Source organism: Panthera pardus, unplaced genomic scaffold (assembly GCF_024362965.1).
Source record: "Panthera pardus isolate Hobbes unplaced genomic scaffold, ASM2436296v1 HiC_scaffold_2, whole genome shotgun sequence".
Taxonomy (NCBI): Eukaryota; Metazoa; Chordata; class Mammalia; order Carnivora; family Felidae; genus Panthera; species Panthera pardus.
Window position 1 is genome coordinate 4,871,098 of NW_026526765.1, and position 9,245 is coordinate 4,880,342.

The following is a 9,245-nucleotide window of genomic DNA, read 5'->3' on the forward strand; positions in this document are numbered from 1 at the left end:
GGTCACGTTCCCAGGTATGAGGGGGTAGGCCATGCACATGTCTTTTTGGGGGGCCACCGTTCAACCCACTCCAGACGTCACTGTCAACGTGGAAATTTGCACTCACGCCAATATCCTGGCTCTGCTGGCCTTTGGCTCTGGGGCCAAGCCCGCCCCACTCTGTGACCTGCAGATCACCTTCCCCAGAGACTGCCGTCCATGCCTCGTCCCCATACGCGTCACGCCTCCGCAGTGGAAGGTCAGGCTCGTGTCCATCTCAGGGCATCCGGGCGCTGCTGGAGCTGAGGAGCAGACCTGGCCGTGACCTGCCCCATTTAGCACGTCAGTTCACCCACGGCCCTGCCATAGGAAGGACACGTGGGCCCGCAGCTCCTGCAATGGAGACTCTGGGGAGAAGGGAGGAGGAAAGCCCAACGTGGTTCCGCTTGGTCTAAGCATCCGCCGAAGGCGATTCGAGGTCAGCTCATCTCACTAGAAAGCCCCACATTGACTCCTTCGGGGGAGTGAATCACCAGCTGCCTCAGTGCGCCTTTCCTTTAACTGGCTTTTCCTCCACCAAATCAAAGTGCTCTGAGTCATGCGGACCCGTAGGGAGGTGTTCACTGAGTCACCAGCCTATGGCACCCGTTCTGCCGTGCGGTCCTGCGGATGCCTCCCCGCAGTCCCAGCCGGTCGCCTCCGCTGCTTACCACCCACCTGGCTGTGAACAGACGACAACGTGGGGACATTACAGCATCGGGAGAAGGAGAAACGGGAGATTCATTTTGCTATAAAAAGGTAAATCTCCTCCAGGAAGAAAAACGGCCGACTCTATAAATTCATCACCAACACCTGCTGGGAAACGCTGCTGCGCTCCGAGAAGCAAATTTGCCCGAAAGCCCCTTGAGCTCCCTGCAAGCCCACCCACCGCTCGGGCCTCAACGCATTGGGACCCCCAAAGGCGGCACTGCTCGAAGCCCAGAGAGAAGGTCCCCTCCTTTCCCTCGCATTCTCCTGGTCACCTTCTCTCCGCCAGCAGAAAACTCTCACTTGTCCCAGGATGAACCCACACGGATGTGCCCGAACACTGAATAGCCTCATGTTCATTATCCTGATGGCCGTCATCCGGCGTCCCCTGCCTGCCTTGTGCACGGTCGGGGCTGTGAGGCCTGGCGAAGGGTTAATGAGAGAGACAGAACATTTTATAATTAGAGGGAGGTCAGGAATAGAGACCAGGGGAAGAGAGAGAAACCCCCTCCCCTGTGGCTGGCAGTTTCTGAACGGCATGTGTGAACGTGTGGGTGGTTCTAGGCGATGTTAATTACTTGTCTTCCCAAAGCTGATCCAGCCGGGCTTAAATGAAACACTGAGACTGTGGTCGGATCACGTTCTCTCACTGAGATAAGGAGGGAACAACAGCGCCTCCCAAGTTAGAGCTCGTTCTGACAGGTTCCCCTGGAGCCAGTGGTCTCAGGGGCCATGCCCTGGTCTCAGAGTCTCAGGGGCCATGGTCTCGGGGGCCATGCCCCTCGGGGGGGGGGGGGGGGGCCGGGGCAGGGGTGCACTTGGCACAAAGGCCTCGTGACCCAGTGGTGTCTGCTGGGGCCACCGGCCCACAGGAGGCCACCGCCTCTCGACTGCAAGCCTGACGCAGAAGGCTGGCATTTCCCGACCACAGACTGGACACGAAGCAGCCACGGAAGCAGGACCCGTGCGGAAATAGCCGTCCAGAGTCCACCCTGTAATTCCTTGCTCTCTCATGTGGAGAACTGTATTTTCTTTCTCTCGAAAGCTTCCTTTCCTTCCCCGTGACTCTAAGTGCTGGACAGAAGCAGGAGGTGCACCGGGCAAAGCTTCCCGCCCTTGCTGGGGTGCCTGGCACTGGCCCAGAGGGGCCGTCAGAACACGGGCCCCGGCGGAGAGCGAGGCTGCGTGGGCCTGGAAGCCGTAGGTTCCTGCGGGACAGGCCCCCACTGCCCACCTGAGTTTCCTAATGTTCTATTCGTGTGGGTTCTTTTTATTTTTTTTCCCCCATTTCAGTAGGGGGAAAAGCCATAGATTTCCTGTAAATTTTCAGTAAAGGCAAAAAAAAAAAAAAAATGGTGAGAGAGGAGACATAGGAAACTATGTGGTCAGGACGCCACGAGGGCATCTGGGTGAGCAAGGAGGGTAAGGAAGACCTTCCGTGTATTTAAGGCGCTGTGGCTGAACCATGCAAATAAAGGGGGCCAAGGATGGGAGACCCCCGGCCCCCCGAGACTCATCCAGGAGAGCCCCTGCCTCACACAGGTGTGGGGTTAACCACCCGAAGGCCCAGGCCAGCCATGCGTCCGCTGGCCCAAGAGACGCATCCTAAGCGATGAGGAAGCGTGTAAGGACACGGCTTACAGCCTGTGGTCAGCGCTGGGACGGGGTGGGCGGTGGGGGCACACCCATACTACGGGGCCGTCCTAACCCCTCAAATCTGTTACCCTGAGAATTTTCATGGCGAAAGCAACTTTTCAGGTGTGATCCAGTGAAGGACTTCAGATAGAGAGATTACCCCGGATTATCCGGGTGGATCCAGTGTAATCAAAGTGTGGTTTTATGAGAGGGGGCGGGAGTGTCACAGAGGAGATGTGATGACAGGGGCATAAGCAGGAGTGACACAGGAAAGGGCCACGGGCGGAGCAGGGCAGGTGACCTCCAGATCCCGGGAAAGGCAAGAAGTGGGCTCCCCCTAGAGCCTCTAGAAGTAACAGTCCTGCCACGGCCAGACTTCAGGACTGCTGATTCCCAGAACAAGGGGGTGTTGTTTGTATCCGCTGGTTGTGGTATTGTTTCAGCAGAAAACCACACGCCACGCCCCGCCCCCCCCGGGTCCACCAGAGCGAGGGGGTAAGCAGCAGGTGCCCGCAGGTGTCCCGGGCAGCGTTGACAGCTCAAGGAAGGGCCCAGACGTTTGCAAGCCCGGCCCAGGCATGGAGTGGTCCCCAGGCCAGGCGTGTTGGGATAATCTTGTCCTCCAGCCGGGCTCCCAGGAAACAGGGACGTGCAGGGGAGACTGATCCCAGGAGAGATTCAGGGCAAGGGGTAGGAGAGCCCAAGGACAGTTCTGGGACCTGGGTCGAGGGACACCTGAGCTGTTAGTGCACAGGCCCAAGCGTGGGGGAGCAGGTTGGATACAGGGGTCACCATGGACGGCGTGACCTCCTTGTGAGGTGCCCACGCCCCCAGGACACGCCCTGCAAAGCCTTGGATCAAACCTCATCTGCCCAGCGAGGCCCTTCTCAGCCCTTGTCTGTAGCCACAACCCACCTCCACCCCAGCCTCACCCTGGCCCCCTCTCAGCTGCTGTGCTCCTCACCACATGCACTGGGGTTCTAGAATGGGGGTGTGCCCACAGTGCGCCCCAAGCGCCCAGAGCAGGGCCCAGCGTGGAGGAATAACTCCCTAAGCTTCACCTCTTCTCTGCCTCTTTACCTGCGTGGGCTTTCTTCTGTCCCCAACATGGACTTCCTTCTGTCCCCAATGTGGGTTTCCTTCTGTCCCCAATGTAGGTTTCCTTCTGTCCCTAATGTGGGCTTCCTTCTGTCCCCAACATGGACTTCCTTCTGTCCCTAATGTGGACTTCCTTCTGTCCCCAATGTGGGTTTCCTTCTGTCCCCTGTAGGTTTCCTTCTGTCCCTAACATGGGCTTCCTTCTGTCCCCAACATGGACTTCCTTCTGTCCCCAATGTGGGTTTCCTTCTGTCCCTAATGTGGACTTCCTTCTGTCCCTAGCACAGGCTTCCTTCTGTCCCTAGTGAGGGCTTCCTTCTGTCCCTAACACAGGCTGTTCCTTCTGTCCCTAACACAGGCTGTTCCTTCTGTCCCTAACACCTTCCAGGTGTTCGGCTGGTCCTGCCCTTCTTTCCCTTGTCGTCCCCACGCCCAGGCTCTCCTGCCCCAGCCTATCCGGCACCTGCCCGCCCCCCATCATCGGACCTGACCTGGGGGCTACCGTGTCCACCCTGGCAGGGACTGTGGGGGCTCCCACCTGCCAACACACAGCAGGTGTTCAATCAGTGTCTGTTCTGAGAATGAACGGAGGCTGAGGAAGGGAATCCCCACAGGTTCTGATGGGGCCGCAGAGAGGGCTGGCCCTACAGAAGGTCGGAAGAGAAAAGGATCCCTGGATTATTGAACCACATCCCTTCCTACAGGGACACGTTTCCCAGCCCCAGAGTGTTGCAGATCCAGCAAATAAAAACACTGGAAGCCCAGTTAAAGTTTAATTTCAGATAGCAATGGTAATTTTTTAGTGTAAGTATGTCCCAGTATTGCATAGGAAATACTGATACCGAGAACTTACTAAAATTGTGTTTAAATAGGCTTAGTGCCCAATGTGGGGCTTGAACTCACGACCCGGAGATCAAGAGTCCCATGCTCTAATGACCAGCCAGGTGCCCCCAAAACTTTTTTTAATGTGAAGTTTGAATTTACCTGAGTGGCCCGTGTTTTATCTGGCAGTTTGCTTCACCTGCCCCCCGCCCCAGGGCATCCTGGATGATGTGCAGAAACCAGATGCTCTCAGGAGGCGCTGTGACCATGTTGGTCTCCTGACAGTGGCTCAGCACGGGCCCCGGTGGGACAGGAGGCCTGGCTCTGCCCCCATCCCCTGCTCAGGCCTCTGCCGGGCTGACAGTGGAGCCCTGGCTCCCTAGCACCGCAGGAAGGAGGGGGCTCCCCTCCCTGGGAAAGGCCCCAGTGCTCGGTCTGAGGGAGCCCCCAGGCTGGCGGCCCCTTGTCCCCACCTCCAGGCCTGGAGCCCGGCCGCAATCCCGCCCCCTGTGCAGGGACGGGGGCTGGGAGGCAACACAAGAGCCCCCAGCAGGTGGTTGGGGTGACTCAGGGCGGCAGGTGACCCCTGAGGAAGCTAGGAGCACAGCGCCCAGCAGAGCGAACCAGAGTCAGCACAAGCCCTGCTTTCTGGTCACCTCGGTGCTCCCCACGCAGAGGATCCTGAGACCCGGCCCTGGAAGTTGGCGGGAGACGGGACCCCAACTCCTCTGGCACGTCCAAGAGCAGAGCAGCGGAGTCAGGAGCCTGAGGCTGGGTCCCTTCCTGCTCAGGGACAGCACGGTGGCCCTACAGTCCCTGAGCTCAGGCACCCCACCACGGGCCTCCCCTGCCCAGTGCAGCCCCCCACACCTGGGCGTCTACACCCATGTCCACACCTGTGGACGTCTACACCTGTGTCCCTCTGTCCTGCAGACCTCTCAACGGGACCCATTTCACAAGGATGGTGATGGAGTAAAGCTCTCCTAAAGAACCTATGTGTCTGCTCAGAGTCATGCTGGGAAATTTCCAGAATCAGGAGCCGTGGGAGAGGATATCTGGGAACATCAGAAGTGAGTAAGTAAACACCGACTCACTTTCCATGGGGAACTGGCGCCCTGGAATCCCAGAGCACAGTTCTGGACCCCAGGCTGGCCTGTGACCGTTTCTAATGATTTACCAAAGGCCCACGCGGTCATTCAGCCACCCGTCAGCACAACGTGCCCTCCGTGCCTCTCTCTGGCGATGTGTCTAGAGGTAGTCTGAGCCGGCATGGCATGTCTCGTCCCGCGGCATACTTCCTGAGTCTCTCACGATGTCCCGCGGGGAGGGTTAGGGACAGCAGAGTGCACACTACTGTCACCCGTGGAGTCTAAGTGCCGGACTTCCCCCCGCGAGGGTCGATTACTGGTTGGATGTCAGCCCGAAGCGTCCTCCGGGGTCCCCGAGTGCTCCCTAGCCATTCACCGTGTTTCTTCCTCCGGAAGTGGGGGGGGGGGGTGGGGACTTGTCCCCTGAGTGTGGCCGCCCCCAACGCGTCGGCTCGTGGCTGCCGTAAACTACGTGTGGAATGCGAGGGGTTTGCAGGTGTTTGGATGGAGAGCTGGCTGCACAAAGGGCAGAGGGAAGGCAGGGCACAGATTCTCAGGGCACAGCAAGCTCGGACGGCAGGGCCCAGCAGACGCCAGTGGGGCTCCTGCATTAGGAGGACAAGGACCCGGGTGACAGGCCTCCTCTGTGACTCCCTGAGAAAAAAGACCGCATCCAGCCGGAAGATAGCCTAGCTGCCGTGGGCCAATGCAGACAGCTGTCGTGCGGATGGGTCCACGTGTGTCCAGGAGGGGCTGTCACCACGTCTGCGTGGCCACGACCACGCAAAGCGAGTTGATTGTAATTGCAGACCCCATGCTTCTCTGATTGCACCATCCGGGAGATGTCAGACCCTGAAAACTGTCCCGCTCCAACGCACCTAAAAAGCCGTGTTTGTAATACGTGTTTGCGTGTTTTTCAGTGCATGTTTGCACTCATAAGACAATGAGGAAAATCTCAGAAGAAACGAATAAGGCTGGACCCCAAGTCCAGAGAAGTCAGGACGCCCGGAGCCAGAACACCCGGTGGTTCCCGTCCGCAGAGGTGTCCGTTCGTCTGGACACAAGCCCTTGATGAGCCTCGTCGCATGCAGCCGGGACGCCCGGGGACTCACCGCACTAGAGGTGAAGCAGGGAAATCTGTCTACTGGACACGGTGAGAGGCACGTGGGGGCACATGGGGTAGACAAGGAGGACAGATGGCAGGCTCCTGCAGGATGGGGCTGGGGACAGGGCCACAGGAGGACGCTGGGGAATGGCGGCGGGGCCACCAGCAGAGGAGGCCGGGAACCCCGGGGCCACCGCAGGGAGGGATCCCGGGATTGCAGGATGCGAGGGCTCTGTCACCAACGGGCAGGGAAGCAGGCTGTCGGTGGGGCCAGGGCTCACCAGCACAGCAGGGCGCAGGGACGCGGGAGGACAGAGGTGACGGCCAAGTACGATGACACCTCCTTCCGAGAAACGGTGGGGCTCGCCATGGGCCCGGTGCTCAGGCAGGAGGCCCAGGTGGCACGTGAGCAGACCCCGGTGGGCGTTTGGAGCAGGAGCTAAGTCCCAGGACACAGCTGATGCAGGAGATGGGGCTTGGGGGGGGGGGGGGGGTGCACAGACACCTGCATGGTCCCAGTGTGGGGGGGGGTGCACAGACACCTGCATGGTCCCAGTGGGGGGGGGGGGTGCACAGACACCTGCATGGTCCCAGTGGGACCCAGAAACACAGCCGAGAGCGTCATGTGACTGTCTGGAACCCAGGAGGGAGCCTGAGGCCTTAGACACAGCGCGTGCTTCACCCCAGACCGGCCCAGGGCTGGGAGCGAGCTTCCAGCCAGAAGACGCTGTCTTGGGACGGCTGTCTTCGGGGGCTTCTTCGCTGGCCGCCGCAACAGACCACCACAGACCAGGCGGCTTAAAGAGCAGACACTTTCATTTTCTCACTGTCTGGAGGCCGGACGACCGGGATCAAGGTCCAGCCTCTTTCTTTGGCCCGCAAGTGACCGTCTTCTCCCTGTGTCCTCGCCTGGCCTTTCCCCTGCACACGTCCCTGCCGACTCTTCCTCTTCTTACGAGGACACGGGATTAGGGGCCCGGGATTAGGGCCCCGGCCTCAGAGCCCACTTTAGCCTTATTACCTCCTCCCAGGCCCCACATCCAATTACAGGCCCACTGGCGTCAGGACTTCAATGTAGGAATTTGGGGGCAAAGCACTCAGTCGGCACACAGGCTGAGGCCGAGGCAACGAGGTCAGGGTGAGCCCTGGGAACGTTTGGTGCCAAGGGAAATAAAGCACAGCAAAGAATGGCCCTCCGGCATTGCGTTGGGTCACAGCACCCTGTGGACACTATGAGTGCACTGACAAGGCCCGCTCCCTGAGTGCCCCACGCTCCACGGCCTGTCCTGAGCCGGACGCTCTGACCCTCACGCTGGCCAGCGGGGTGGGCGCCCCCACGTCCTTGCCCCGGTGCCCTGGTCCCAGCCCTGCCCAGGGGAAGTCCATTCCGTGTGTCCTCAACGCCTTCCCCCACCTCCCGAGGGACCCAGACAAAGCATTCCTACCCTGCTTTGGAAGTGCCGTTCGGGTGGCTTCGTCTGCTTTGCCTTTTCACTTCCGATTTTTCTCCCTTTTATTTCAACTTCGATTTGATTGTAGCAAAATAAGTATAAGTTGACCTTTCAGCCACGCTTCCGTGCCCAGCGCGGTAAGGGCCACCAGACCAGGAGGGCTGAGGAGGGACGACAGGGGGCCTCTCCCAGGGAGGGATCGCCTCGGGCTCTGAGGACCTGGGCAACCTCCTCATCCACCACTGGCCCACTTAACACCTGCAACCTTGGCCTAAGCTGCACCGGCCAATATGGTGGCTGCACGGCCACATGCGGCCTTTCCAAACTGAGACCTGGTTAGAGTCCATAAGACCCACCACATGTCAAGACTGAGCACGGACAGCCAAGAGGAACGTGATACATTTCTTTAATAATTTGATATTGATTATGTGTTGAAATTATATTTTAGATACATCTGACTAAATAAAACACATTATTTTTATTATTTTTTAAGGTTCATTTATTTTGAGAGAGTGAGCAGGGGAGGGGCAGGGAGAGAGAGAAGCTCAAGCAGGCTCTGTGCCCAAGCCTGCAGACCCGACCCGCGGTCCTCGTGCTGCCCAGGGCCTCTGTCCGGCTTCGTCTCTCAGTCTGGGGGTGCAAATGAGAACCGAACGCCCCAGGTGTCACGGAGCCTCTGGTGGCACCATCGAGAGGCAGTCCTACGGCACGGACATTCTGCTCTGCTCACTGATCTTCAACCTTCTTATTTAGGGCTGGCTTAATGATGATGCAATCACCACTGGGGTCACCAGGGGGCAAAGTTTTCACCTGTTCTTTAAAAAAAAAAAAACAATGCTAACAGGTCAAATCTCTTGGAAGAACAGATACTTGTTAGAAGTCTGTGAATGTGGGGGCGCCTGGGTGGCTCAGTCGGTTAAGCATCTGGCTCTCGATTTCAGCTCAGGTCATGAGGTCGCCGTTCGTGGGATCGAGCCTCTCGTCGGGCTTTGTGCTGACATCACAGAGCCTGCTTGGAATTCTCTCTCTCCCTCTCTCTCTCTGCCCCTCCCCTGCTCTCACATGCATTCTCTCTCTCTCTCTCTCTCTCTCTCTCAAAATAAATAAACATTTTATAAATAAAAGAAATCTGCAAATGTGAGCTGTTTTCTCCCCTATGTAATGTGTATCATTTATCTTCCTCTGGAGAGAAATACAGAGGTCCTCACAGAAATTCGCTTATGAACAACACAAAATAGCCCGTGGGCACTTGAGGGAGATGTGAAACTTTTCTCCCTTCCGTATGTAAAAGAAAACCAGGTTCCTCCCCACCCCAGACTC